Genomic DNA, 14,874 nt, shown 5'->3' on the forward strand with positions numbered 1-14,874 from the left:
TTATCTTATGGTTACAAGTTGTGTACACAACACGATATTATGCACGAAAATATGAACGTGAAATGAAAATGCTATAAATATTTCCCAAAGATTTCTTACCGAACGGAATAGACTGCTTCTTCAGTTTGTACATAGACGGCCACATTATAACATAGTTTACCTATAACGCACGTATATACCTATATATACACAGGAAGTCGGGAAGCTGCTATATAAATTACCGATAATGGTTCCTTGCGATTAAAGATTTCCGAACCACTAAGCCACGAAATACGTGCTAGTGTGTTACCTGTATAATATGTGCACCTCTAGGACTTATAATCGGAGCCTATAGATTGGTATAACACGCGATTTCGTGAGTGAAATAATTTTGAAGAAACCGCGGTCGGTATAAAATATCATTGGATTATGTATAGCAGTTATAACAACACAGCCTCGTCGGACTATAATATACATGTACTTATATACATGGGTGTAGTACTGTAATTATTTGCATTTTTCGCATATTTTATATCACTGCAGATGTATACATATATAAAATTATGTTATACGCACCATTAGTATTTATTAATTTAAAGTGGTTGGGTATATAATGTAGTTTTCGTTACGCTCGCCATTTTCCTAATAGTAAATGTTTATCTGACACTCTATAGATATTATATAATATCATATATTTGTACTACAGTATAAGACCTTGCATATGATATAACGTTTTATTAATAAAATAAGTTGTGCAGATCAATAAGAGTAGTTCTTAAATCGTATTCTTTTTGAGAATAATTAGGTATAATTAATATAATATACGAAACTGCTGCGGTAGTTAGCTAACCTAACTGAAAAAAACAACTTATACCTATTTTAGATTCTGAGCTGATCGAGGAAGCTAGCAGTCGTTTTACAATTAAAATTTAACAACAAGTTAATTGGTAACCGGCAAGAATTACAAATGGGAAACGGTTGTCCCTGTAGGCTATACCGATGGAAGAATCATAATGTTATAGGTCAATCGACCACTGTCGGGAAATAATTATTAAAGCCTACGAGACACTCGATGAAACAACTGAATAATATAATAATTTATCGTTTTTTTTTTCGTGTAACATTGCAATGGCAACTAGAAAAAATTTAATTTTCGTATCTTATAAGGACACAATTCATGTGTCTGCCAGCCTTTTTAGATGGAAAAAAAAAGTAGTTTCAACGTATATAACGTGTTGTTATAATTCTTATTGAATTTAGTGCAGCCGTTTTCGTTCTTAAAAAAATAAGAACATACATAGACTATATAGAGGTACACTGATTCGTATAAATTAAATAGTAGATCATATAGGTGTAGACTATAAGCACATTTTGGAAAATCACCGAAGTTTTCCGGTTTACTGCAGTAAATGATTATACCTAGCTTAGCGGGGTTCCAACCACTACCGTTTTTTTTTTTTTTAGAAAAATAGACCTAAATGTATTGTTCAATTGTTCGAACGTATACTCACTTGAGTTTTACACTGATAATAGTTTTGAAAACATACTTAAACTTACTACGAATTCCATATTAAATAATTCAAGTCTGCAGTATTACAAAAAAAAATTTTAATCTGTATATTTTTTTCCATTGAAATTTATAAAAATACAAGATTTCAAAGATTCGACCTTACAGCAAAATAAAATCAGATATTAAAATTGTTATCGGTGTAAGACTCACGTCGGTACGTCGGAACACGTCTATTTTGCTCAGAAAAAACCGTACGTACCTATAGTGCGTTTGGGCAGCGGAATTGTGCAAAAATATACAAACATAATATAGTTGCTATACCGAAAGAATTCGTATACGCGAACGGTTCAGACAATTCGTTCGTGTTCGTTCTCCACCGTGGTTAGGTTAGCCTTCGCGGTTATGGTCTCGAGCGCAAGCGAATCGTTGTGACGGGCCGGATGTCATTCACACCGAATTGCGTTTTATTTGATCTTATACCGTAGTTACCGCCACCGCGGTCGCGCGTACGAGTGGTACGAATTCGCGTTCGCCGCGGCCCATAATAATGCAAACGCGCCTTTTGCCGCGGCGGCGGTGGTCTCCGCGGAATCTCCACCGATGAAAAAATAAATATTAATTTCGGACTACCTGTGCCTACAACCGCAGCCGATAGTGCGTGATAATTATTTATAACGCATATTATTGTTATTATTATTATTATTATGTGTAGAGGTGTAGTACGTCGCTTGTAAAAGTATACTAAAACCATAGATAGCCGCCATCGCAAACTCAGTGTTCGGATCAGACGAGTATTTATTTTATCTAGATGTACATGAAAGATAACTTAACTCATATTTATCCGGATAAAGATAAAGATAAATACCTATTTATCTAGAATAAGAAAAAGATACAATTATTTTTCAAACGGTTTTAAATTTAGGTATATTTTAGTTGGGCACTAGGAACATAGTAGTAATAATGATGTAAATAAAAATAATTACATTACTTATAAGCCACGTCAAGCTTTGTTTGAGAATCTGTACCCATAAATATTTAAAAATGCGTTTGTACAATTTCGTGATTTTTATCAATAAAAAACGTATCTAGACGAATTTATTTACACTAGTAAAACAATTATCTAAGATGAACGTTTAGATAACGTCTTTTAACTATTTATCTAGATGAACAGATAATCTAGGTATTCATCTATAGATAAGTCCGAACACTGCGACAAACTGCAATACGAGCTCGTCTGCTATATACCTACACGGTATAGTCGGTATAGTGCGGTGTCTATATTATAGCAACCGCCCCACGTGCTCCCCCCCGCAGTAAAAAAAAAAAAATCGTAATAAATGTTTACACAGGACAAAAGGCCGAGCGCGTAATTCTTTTCTTTTTCAGACAATTCCTGCACAAAACGACCCTCGGCCCTCGCCGAGAAGACTGCCACATGGCACTGCATTATGTAGTACTAATATAAAAGTATAATATTATACGCGTTATTATAATATATATATATATATATATACACCTATAGGTGGCGTCCGGCGAAGTTAAGTCACGCCGAGGAGAATTATTATTATTTATGAGCGTTGTCCACGCGGGTAGAGTGTCGCAGTGTGTGCTGTATATTATATAATATACGTCTTTTTCAATACATTTGCAAACAAAACAAAACAGCAATAATAATAATAATAAATAATAATATTTTGTGCGGCGGTGGCGGCGACGGACGAATGTGTCGTAGGCGACGACGCGCGTCATAGGCACCAGCTACATTTATAAATATTTGTCGGGAGGTTGAAGAAAAAAACTTTTTGTTTTTGCTAACGAGTCGGTTTTTAATGGGAATTTCGCTTGCGCATTGCCGTCGTTATAATAATTACATATATATATTATGTGTTGGATATATTATAATAAACGTTGGGCCGTGAACATAAACGCGCCGTAATAATATATTATTTTAACGACACACCTAAACAGTTGCGAGCGCGCTGACAAATAGGAAAATATAAGTTTCTGGGTAATCTAAGATTATCACAAGGTTTCAAGTTTTAAATACCAAAGTATTTTCCACCTTATGTCCATATATGACCTTATATAATATTTAATGAGTTGGGAAGAAATAACAAGTGTTGTAGCGAAGTATAATGTGTTATATTAATATAATTACATAGATATCTGTTTTTGAAATATACATTCGATTCGCGATTAAATCTACGCATGCTCTCCACTTCGGTGAAATATTGCATGGTCTATTAGCTATTAAATGTGTATATATTTTAGGTGTAGTTGCATAAGTCAATCACCGTCAACAGTTTAAGACCCATATCGTTTTTCTACAGAATTCAATAATCGATCAAAAACGTAGTGCTACAACTAAAGAAATATAATGACATATACGTGTAGTCGTAAGCAGTGTTCGGATTAGATAAGTAGTTTTTTATCTAGATAAAGATAAAGATAATGCAACTCTAATGTATCTATATAGAGATAAAAGATAACTTAACTCATATTTATCTAGATAAAAAAAGATACAATTTTTTTTTAAATGGGTTTTAAATTTGGGTATATTTTAGTTGGGCACTATAGGAACATAAAAATAATAATAATGATATAAATAAAAATAATTACATTATTTATAAATCATAAACTTGGTTTGAGAATCTGTATAAATATTTAAATGCGTTTGTACAATTTCGCGATTTTTATTAATAAAAATGTATCTAGATGAATTCATTTAGATGAGTAAAAAAATTATCTAAGATGAACGTTTAGATACCTTGTAACTATTTATCTAGATGAGATAAAAGATGAACAAATAATTATCTAGATAAGTCCGAACACTGGTCGTAAGGCAACTATAATACAATCTAAATCGTGATTATCATAACAAGCTTAAGTTATAAAAAAATATAGTAAATACTAAATTTTATTGCAGTATTGTACTAAAAAAATCAAAAATTGCACTGAAAATAGTAAAATTTGTACTAAAAAATAACAAATTATAAATGTTATTGTTATTATTTTTATTTTATACAGTTAAGAGTAATGAGTTTACTTTGAAAAAATATTTAAGAATTATTTGACATTTAATTTCATCTTTCTTTTCTTAAATAATGTTTAAATTCTACAAAAATATGATTTTAATTAAATTATTATTAATGTAAACACTTTAAACATCATTACATTGAACAATAGCGCATCTCATGTTGGTAATTCATACTTATTCAGTATTCATAGTTTGATAATTTTATTACACTGTATTTATATAAAACTGATCATAAAGTATAAGAAAAATACGCGGACAAATTTTATTTAAAATAGTTAAAATAGTTTTATAAAATGTATAACTATTTTAAGCTCATTTAATGAGAAAAATCAATAAGATGTCAATTAAATTGATAAAATTGCATTATGTTGCATTAAATAATTGTAGATTTTAAATTTTACACTTGCATGAATTAAATTTATAACATAATCAGCACTCAACAATAATGTATTCTGAAAAATTTTAAAAAGTTGCAAATGCTGCAACGCAACATCCGCGCAGGCCCTAATCATAACATAATATAGGTACTTACGTAAAATGTAAATAAGGATGTAGCGGTTTATGTGAGGGATTAACCCACTACCCACCCTGATCCTTCTAAAGCCCTAAATAAGATATTTTATTCAATTTGGCCTATAATAAATTTAGGCTATAATTATTTTATGAATTTATTACTAAGCGAGTACATAATATGTTCAGTGTATTCAATATGATATACCCTTACGTTGCAGCGACATTAACATCATTGTGTATAGCGTGTATACTGAAGTTGTAGTGAGGTGGCTTTGCGGGGTTGAAAAATTTACCTTTACATCTAAAATCCATTGGGCTTAGTGTTATAGGCCTATACATAATATATGCTTTCGAGTATTGTTATTCGAGGATAACGTATGTATTATTTGCTGAATAGGATTAAATTCGGATGAACCCTAATAATATATCATAATAATAATATATTACATCAATAATCAGATACGACTTTGATACTGACACGTTCCGCCGAGGAGTCAGACCCGCAGTTTCACACGTTCGTTTTCAACGCAATTGTCTCGATGGAAAAAAAGACGAAAAATGACGAGGAAAAAAAACACTAAGACTACGCAATCATTCGGCGGCGCGCGCGTTACGACAGCTTGCTCTACCTGCCGTAACTTAATCATTGTAATAATATTATTAAATAGGTGACGGACACTCGTCGTCTTCCGGCGGTGCACGGTGTAAGGCAGGCACCTACCTACCACACGTCATTCGTTTCGAACGGGCTCGCTCGCATACCTCTGCGGCCGAAAACGTATCATTATTGTATTCGTCCATTCATAGCGGCCGACAAGGTCACGACGTTGCACCAACGATAGTAACGAGTAACGACGCCGAGTCTCGTATACTCGTCGTCTCGTCGTCTCGACACTCTCGGGTCCCGACGTACTCTCGTCGACGTCTCGTCGAGTACCGCTGCTGCTGCTGCTGCTGTTCGCGAGGAAAACCGGGTTCCCCCCGGAATGCGTTCTTCGGCGCGCAGGCCCGCGCAGTGACGCCAACCGAACGCGCGTAAGGGATGAAACTAGTCTTTTCGTTCCGTCGCGTTGGCAACCGTATGTGCGCGCGTGCACGCCAGAGCCGCGGTAGTCTCGGCGGAGATCGCGCGCGCGGGCGCCGCGCGCGCGTACCGGTCCGTTCGGTTGGCAGCAAGTGGTGGGCGCCCAGACGGACCGCGACGAAGACGACGACCGGCTCGGTGCGCCCGGCCGGGACGAGGAGCGGCGGCGGCGGCGGCGAAACCGATTCGTCCGTGGTCGTTGCCGGTCGGGAGTCGGCGCGTATTCAGTATACGTGCGGGACCGGTTGCCGAGCGGGTCGTTTTCGCGCTCGCGAGTTTGGTGTATTCTGCGTGTGCGTTTCGACGGAAATTTTTCGTTTTTATTTTCGAGAATTCTTCTGCCGTGTGGTGTTTTTTTTTTCGACGTTGGTCATAATATTTGTAGTCGTTATTCGTCCGCACGAATACCGCGGGTAAGTGGCCGCAGTTTCTGCCTTTTTATAACGATAATATTATACGATTGGTAGTTATAACCCGAACCGCGGGCCGAGCTGACATTTGAGTATAATATAAATAAAACGCGCACCCCCCTGCGTTTAACGACCCGAGTTATATAGGTAGGTACACCCGATCGTTGTAGTGTTAAGCGTGTTTGATAATCTGCGTATGATATTATATTGTATTAAGTCCGTACGTGTATTATAGGTAGGTACGGGCATTTTTTCCGAAGATTTTAACGAAAGCATTTGATTTTTTATCGAATTTCTTTAAAATTACCCTCGCATTAATGATGAGAACATTGATAGATGGGTCTAACAAGCATATTATTATATATTTATATCCTATGCGTATAATATACAGTACACACCATCGCGTAATATCAAAGACTTGAATTGTTTTTACTTTTTCGATGTTGCGTTACGGAGATGAAACCTTATTTTATAATATCCTATAGTTTATTTCAAAAACCCTACACTAATAAACAGTACTACGCGAAGTACATACATAATATAGGGTTACCAGATGGTAGTTATTCAAAAACTGTATTTTTTTTCGAAAAATAGATAAGACAAAAGTAAAAAAAAAGTTTCCTAATAAAACACTAATTTATTTAAATAGTATATATTCCATGTTACAATAATATGATTATAATATATTTTGTATCTTTGCGAAATGTGAAAAAAAATTGAAATATGATAGTTATTCGAATAAATTACATAACTAGGTATATAGTTAATATAATATCTATTATGTACCTACAGTTTCGTCTAAGTAACGTTAGATATGTTTTACTCCGATGTTGGGGGACTTATAATTCATTGCGGTAAAATATGTATATTTTTTTATTTTCTGTACCTAATAATTTCACTATATTATGCATCTTAGTAATTGGAATTAAATATTCAAATTTAAAAGATTGAAAAAGTGTAGGTACATTATATCCTTTACAAAAACAGTGAGAGTACAATATTTTTAAGATCATAAAAAAGTGCAGATGGTAACCCTACCTATACATAACCTACCTAACTATGTAGGTATGTGGTATGTACAAGTACCTAGTACCTACACTACGATATTTGAATTTAAACCAGCAATTATTTCTTTTGGTAATGCGTTTAGTATAGTTTTTATTCATTCGATTTGATTTGAATGACCCTGTGTGTATGTATACCTATGTGACATTTTAATCACAACGACCACAATTTTCCCCGCATAGACGAGCATAACAATATTTTCTATGGATTTGAATAGTACCAACTTTTGTTTGTTGGAAATGTTGATGTTGATGGATCGACTAACAGATGCATGGTAAATGAATAAATTAGAACTATTTAAAGTTTAGATAATGCAGAGGGTAAATCTGAATATATAAATAATAAATAGAAAACATGTTTTAACCATACCTTCTTATTGTTATCATTTAACGGGCCTAACCTTTTACTGATTAGAATTAAAAATTATTATCTTGATTTTTGACAAACTTTTATAAACAATAATTTGTTTAGGCACATGAAGTTCAAATCTCGACATAAGAAATTCAGTAATTGTATATTTAAACAAAACAAAAACAGTTTACACTCTAAAATATTATACAGTGAGTCACCACCCAATAACAATGAGGGGCTCGTCTTGATATTTGGTAATGCCGTTTTCTCCGTAGTTTTTCATCGTATTTACAAATTGAATTATTTAGTTAGGTATTTTAAGTTTTTTTATTTGACGTCAAAGGTTTTTGATCATGAAATATTGAAATCATTAAACGTTTGTCAGTTTTAATTAAGAAACATCTACTACGAGTTGATGAGACTACTTGGTACTTATGTACCTACCTAGTTCTTGTACATCAATCATAAAAATATTTAATCTGAGTATTCAATTTACTTAAAATTCAATCCCATTATGTTCAATTATAATATTATACGGCTTATAATGTTCTAGTAGACAGCGTATAGGAAATCAATTTTATTATTCTAAATAATTGTTTGGTTGTTATCATGTTGTAATGGATATTAATTATGCTATTAACTATAGCGTATATTTAGTATATAGTTGCGTATGATGTAATATTGAAGTAGGTATTAGTGGTTGCCGGTTGGATCACTTCAAAAAAGTGCACGTGACACTATAATAGATACAGTGGTGGGGATGGTTGTTCAAGTATACTATTATATATAAGTTCCTACTCACAAGTCACATTGTTGGATGAACGTACATTTTTTTGTATATTATCTACAATAATGAGAAAAAATGTATTTTTGTGTTTATAATCGTGATATACTAGACGTTTCATAACTTTTTCACTTATTGTAAAATAGTTTTCTTCTTTCATAGAAGGATCAACGGAAAATCACCGTTTTAAGTACAAATTGTATTGCTCGTTTGTAACGATGTTATAGACAATCTTCTCTCTAGAACTTTTTGGATAACCTGTTTTTTATATATGTTCACTTATTTTATTCAATATTTCATCGATATATAACTTAATAAATCAAACACAAACTATACATGTCGGTATGCATATTATGTTATGGTTTTGTCATAAAAACATTCGTCAAATATATATCATGTTTTAGTTTACTGACTAGCGTATTATAATACAAATATTCTTTGTATTTGAACATTTATAGAGCAAAAATATGCTAATAACCTTTTTATAATATCCCTGCTAAATTATAAAGCTTATTAAACTTTGATTTATTGAAGGAAAAAATATTAATGATAAATTATTTTTGTGAACAATATATTTGTCTACGATCCATCAAATATCATTCAAATTGAACGAGAAATTTGTATTTACCTACTAAAAACAGCGGTTAAATAATACAAATAGAATATCTTTAGTTTATTTTCGATTTATGTATATTAAAACATTTATTTGTTTGTAAAAAAGCTTGAAAATATATACTATGTTCCTCATAAGTTGTTTTTACGTCAATTAAAAAATTACAATTCAATTATTTAAACTTTTTGACACTCAATGACATTTTCATAATATTTGGACTAATTTTAAGTCCAATTTTATTCATATAACAATCTTATTCACTCCGTTCTAAGGTGCATTGGTAATTACTTATAGGTAAATAATTTACTTAGGTTACCTACTAATATATACTTATAGCCTATATATGGCTGTATTATAATACACGTCAAAATTAGTTGAACACATAATATTATACCATATTACTATATAGCCATATAGGTAGGTATATATAGGCATATTATAGTATCATTATAATAGTATAGGTACCACTATTATAGTAGTATGTTTATACTACTGTCCACTTGTATTATCTAATAGAGGCTGAGTGCTTCACACTTCAGTTTCCGATCAGAATCATTTTTCATACCTGTGCAATGATTTATTTTCGAATTCAAATTTAACACGTCCGTTATGGCGTTATGGTAATAAGGTACACTCAAAGCATACTTTGCCCGTTTATTTTTAATATTTTTACTAGCATAGTGTCCAGTTTTTAGATTTAAGTTTTTTTTTAGGAGTATTATTTCTAATATCAGCAATTTCAAAACACAGCTGCCACACCAAAACCGAATGTATATAGACCGCAATGACGGCGACGAATCGATTATATTGGTATTGTATTAAAGTATATAGTTTCGTTTCCAGTCGAAAAGAGTTCACAATAAACACGTATTCTAAATATAGCCGTAGGGATGCAATTGAGGATTCTAATAGTATATATTGAGTATTTGGTTCTTGAGTTTATTGGCTTGTATAGGAAGCTTGTATAATATCTCAGCACACCACACGTCATAAAATGCACATGTCTATTATGTATCTATAGATTTTCTTAAAAAATAACTATTTCAAAAGATAATTGTATCATGCTTCATTCTAAACTTAAAATTTTTTTCGTGAAGAAAATAAACTCACTAAAATTTTGCTGGTCAGTATAATTATCACAATATTATTATTTTTGGTATAATTTAAATGTACTTTTATTTCTATATTATAATATCTATGTGTAAATATATACAAAATTGAAAACAGTATAATATGAAATTTTTAGTTCCCGTATCACATTACATAACCAATATAATTTATTATTTTAAATATTATTTTCATATTAATTCTAAATTAGTTTATTCCTAAAAACTTGATGTCTGTATTTTAGACTGGTAATTATTTACGAATTACGAAAAACAACTTCGTTATTTAGCCACCACACAAATTGCATTATTTCATGTTTTAAAATTTTTATGATCGAAAGATAATTATTTTTTTAAATAAGGAATTTTAAAAATTTAATTATGACGGTTTTTGTAATGGCTGAACGTAATCAAAGACTTAACTCAATTTAAATTTTAAACATACACGTAGAATGTTTTACAATTCCAAAAATAGTTTATTATAATAATTAGGCTCTTTGAAAACATTTATATGAATTGTAAATTATAAATTACGAAATTACAAAATTATTACTAACTAAAATATAAATATACAGTTATGCACATTGCACGTACATACTATAATATGTAAATATATAACGATAATAGCCTGTAAATTGTAGTCTTTTTATCAGATAAGTATAGTACCAAGTACCAACTGATAATACATTTTGTATGTAGGTATTATAATATGCATGACTAGTGATGGGAAAATTCCCGGGAATATAGTTTCGGGAATTTCCCTGGGAAAATACCCAACACCGGGAATTTCCCGGGAATATAATAAATGTTTTAATATTATATTGATCATAGATTTCAGTTTTAAATTAAACGTATAATGATTTAAATGATCCAAATGACAGCTCTTTATTGATATCATGTCAGTTTAGATATTTATTCTTTATAAAAAAAGTTATTAAGTAACGAAAATTTAATTTTTTAAATCTGTACAATGGCCAATGATCACAAAATAATCGATCTAACTTTCATTTATCTATATTGAAAAATTAAAAATAAACATACTGAAATTGAAATATTGAATAACTTTTACTTATACATATAATGAACAACATATATTTATATATAACTATAAGTACTTCAGTCTCTTTATTAATAAAAATAAAAGCAAAACTGTTCTCTTAATTAATACTTTTATAATAATAATGTATTATGATTTATGAACTTATGATAAAAAAAAGGAAAACAATTAATAAAGTATCCAAACTACTACTTTGTATTGAAATACGTTGTGAAAATAAACATAACTAGGTACTAAATAACTTTTTATTTATACATGTAATGAATAAAATAAAAATATAACTAGACTTCAGTCTTTTTGTTTAAATCGCTTTAAAATAAAAGTAAAACAGTACTCTTAATTTATACTTTTGAACAAAATATACTAATATAGACCGTCGTTCTATTACAACTCGATTTTTATTTATTTATTTTTTTCAATATTCCCCAAGGAAATTTCCCGAGAGGTCGGGGAATATTCCCTGTTCCCGGGAACATTCCTTGGAGAATATTCCCAATGGCACGTCACTATGCATAACTATGACTATGTCAGCACCTATCACAAGATTTTGTTCAAGTTAACTGAATCAATTTATTTTATATATTATTTACATCAGTTATGCACTAAGTTATTTTATAAATTAATTTAATTTAACTAATATTAAATTGTACAGTCTTGTTCTTTATTCGAAAGTGATAGCCTTACTATAGTGTACTGATGCATAAAAGTCATATTTAAGTCAATATTTCAGCCTCGAAGTCAATTAGCTGGGCTTGTCAAAACGATTTTTTTTTTTTGAAAATAGCTTTTATTCGATTGGTAGTAAATTATTAAATGTAAATTATTAATGCGTAAATATGTAATTTTGTGTTGGTATTTATAGACCATTAGTAAAAGAGATGTAAAATAAATGGAATATACTGTACCTATATTATTTAAATGTAATACTGGATAGTGTTTATTATGCTTGGACCAGTTTTACAAATTATAAACATTGGTAGATAAATATTAATTACAAAATTTTTTAAAATCCGATTGCACTTATATATTCCAAGTCCAATACCGTGGACCTGATCCTTAGTACACAATGTTAAGTAACTCAAAAACTACTAGTTCAAATTTTTATTTGCCTAAATGTTTAGTAAATCATCCAATAAATAATTTACAGAAGAAAATCCCTTTTCCTCAAGTGTTCCCCAAAAATGTTCTCATTTGAAAGACAAAAATTTGTATCTCCAAAGAGCACTCCTAAGTAGTACAAAAAATGTGAATGTGAAAATATGTCATTAAGTATATTTAAAAATTCTAAATACAAATTTTGAATAACATTGTTGAAAAAAAAAGAGTTTGAGAATGCATGGTGAATCACCCTGTGTCCCTGTACATATAGGAATCTGAAATATATAATATCTATATATACATAATAAAAACTGTATTTATTTTATCTTGAGTTGTTCATAAATATTTTTATTTTTAGTATTTAGTGTACGTTATATGCTGTTATATATAGGTACTTAAAGTAGTTGGATTCATTCATAAATATGACGGATGGGAATTATTAAAAAAAATTCAATTCTCAGTAATGCTACTATATATTGCTTATGAATATTGTATAATAATAATGTCTTTTGTCGAGTAAGCCTCCATCATAATTTAAGACTGAATGGGGTCAATGTCGGATGTCAGATAACTCGTGTTAACTGAATGTAAACAACCGTGTTTAATAAGAGAAAATTAAGACGGAGGAAATGGGTAATTCTCACGTACGAAGAATTACCTACTGTTATTATTAAACTATATGGCTTGGAATGTATTATTATGTATTAGATTTCTATACATTATTTCAATAATATTATGTACGGTATGTTTACAAGCTTATAATAGAATAAAATATGTTTTTTATAAATAGTAGGCATGAGTAAAAATTTGAATTAAATCAGAGGAACATACGTTAGAATTAGGTATGTTCCTTTGAATAAACCGCCATCTGTTTGGCTATTCATTTTTTAAAAATATATTATTTATAAGGCTATATTTTGATAGAAAATCATGCTTATTATTATTATTATTATTATTGCCAAAACGTGAACAACCATATTCGATGTCAGTGGCAACAGTCAACAGCTATATGTTAAAACGCAAACTCGCCCAATTATACGGTATTGTTCGGACATATAACAATGGGCCAATAATATATGGTCATTTTGATTTTTTTGCGATTTCCTTAGATACGTTTTCTGAATACACGTAAACTACTAACCTTGTTTAGGATGTTTCAATAAATTTAATGGGAATTCTAGTCACACTGTCACAGATATCTGTACTCATCTATTTTTTTGAAAACAGTATGATTCATTTAGAAAACTCGCAATATATGGTTTTGTATAGCACTGCACGTTTGTTCAAGTTTAGGATATTACATATTATCATAAAGATATCCCGTATTCCTATTTCCTGCTGCGCAGTCCTCGAAATTCAGTATTGGATTAGTGTCTGAAACAGGGTTAGGAGTTTGAACCAAATAAATTAACATATGAAACTTATTTGATAAAACAATTTATTCACGGAAATGGACCCGATACCTAATGCAAATTATGAAGAAAATACTTTTTAATATTGAAGTTTTTTGGTATTGAGAGTTTAAAAAGTCATCTTTTATAAGTAAATTTATAAGTAGTTTGTCATAGATAATCAATATATACTATGTGACAAACAAACTTAAAAAAAACTTGTTGAATAAGTATTTGAATATTTTTTTTATAACTATTAAAATTGTCAATGGGAGTTTGTTTATAGTTATTTTAATTTATTTTTTATCCGTGTTATACTCGAAAAATTATTTTAATTAAATATTAAATTGTTTAGTAAACTCATAAAATAAAAATACTTTCATGAAGTACCTACCTGTAGCGTATGCCTATAATTTAATATTATTATACATTTTTTATTTAAATTTAATTGTTTAAAAATAATTACCAATAACCAAATTTAATACAACATTTTACTTTAAAAATAAAAATGTAGTAATATTACATGTTAGTAATATTATATGTTTAATAATATTTTAAGATTATAAAAATAAATTAACTTTTTTATGTTCTTAATTAATTAACTTTTTAATGGAGCATTGAAAATTGAAAATAAAATGATCTGAGTCTTATCTTATTATTTTGATCCCTTGGTAGTCATGAAATAATGATTAATAGGTACATAACGAAACAATGAACAAAAATATTACGTGGCTTTTCAAAATATTTGAAACTGTTATCCCGTCAAAAGATCAATAATAATTCTTAATATTCCGCTTTTTAATTAATTCCGTTCATGGTAGGTACATTTAAAAAAAATATATGTTGAATTCTCTAGTTGGTTTATTATTTTAATAT

General features: G+C 30.2%; 1 protein-coding gene across 1 annotated transcript in view; it reads left to right on the top strand.

Annotated features, from left to right (window-relative positions):
- Positions 1-6,207: 6,207 nt before the first annotated feature.
- The window catches only part of LOC132946910 (coiled-coil domain-containing protein AGAP005037), a 238,621-nt gene continuing 229,954 nt past the window's right edge, over positions 6,208-14,874 (top strand). Inside the window, 1 exon segment of the mRNA XM_061017029.1 lies at positions 6,208-6,680. The gene's annotated coding sequence lies outside the window, so the exon portion shown is untranslated.

Source organism: Metopolophium dirhodum, chromosome 6 (assembly GCF_019925205.1).
Source record: "Metopolophium dirhodum isolate CAU chromosome 6, ASM1992520v1, whole genome shotgun sequence".
In the NCBI taxonomy this organism is placed as follows: Eukaryota; Metazoa; Arthropoda; class Insecta; order Hemiptera; family Aphididae; genus Metopolophium; species Metopolophium dirhodum.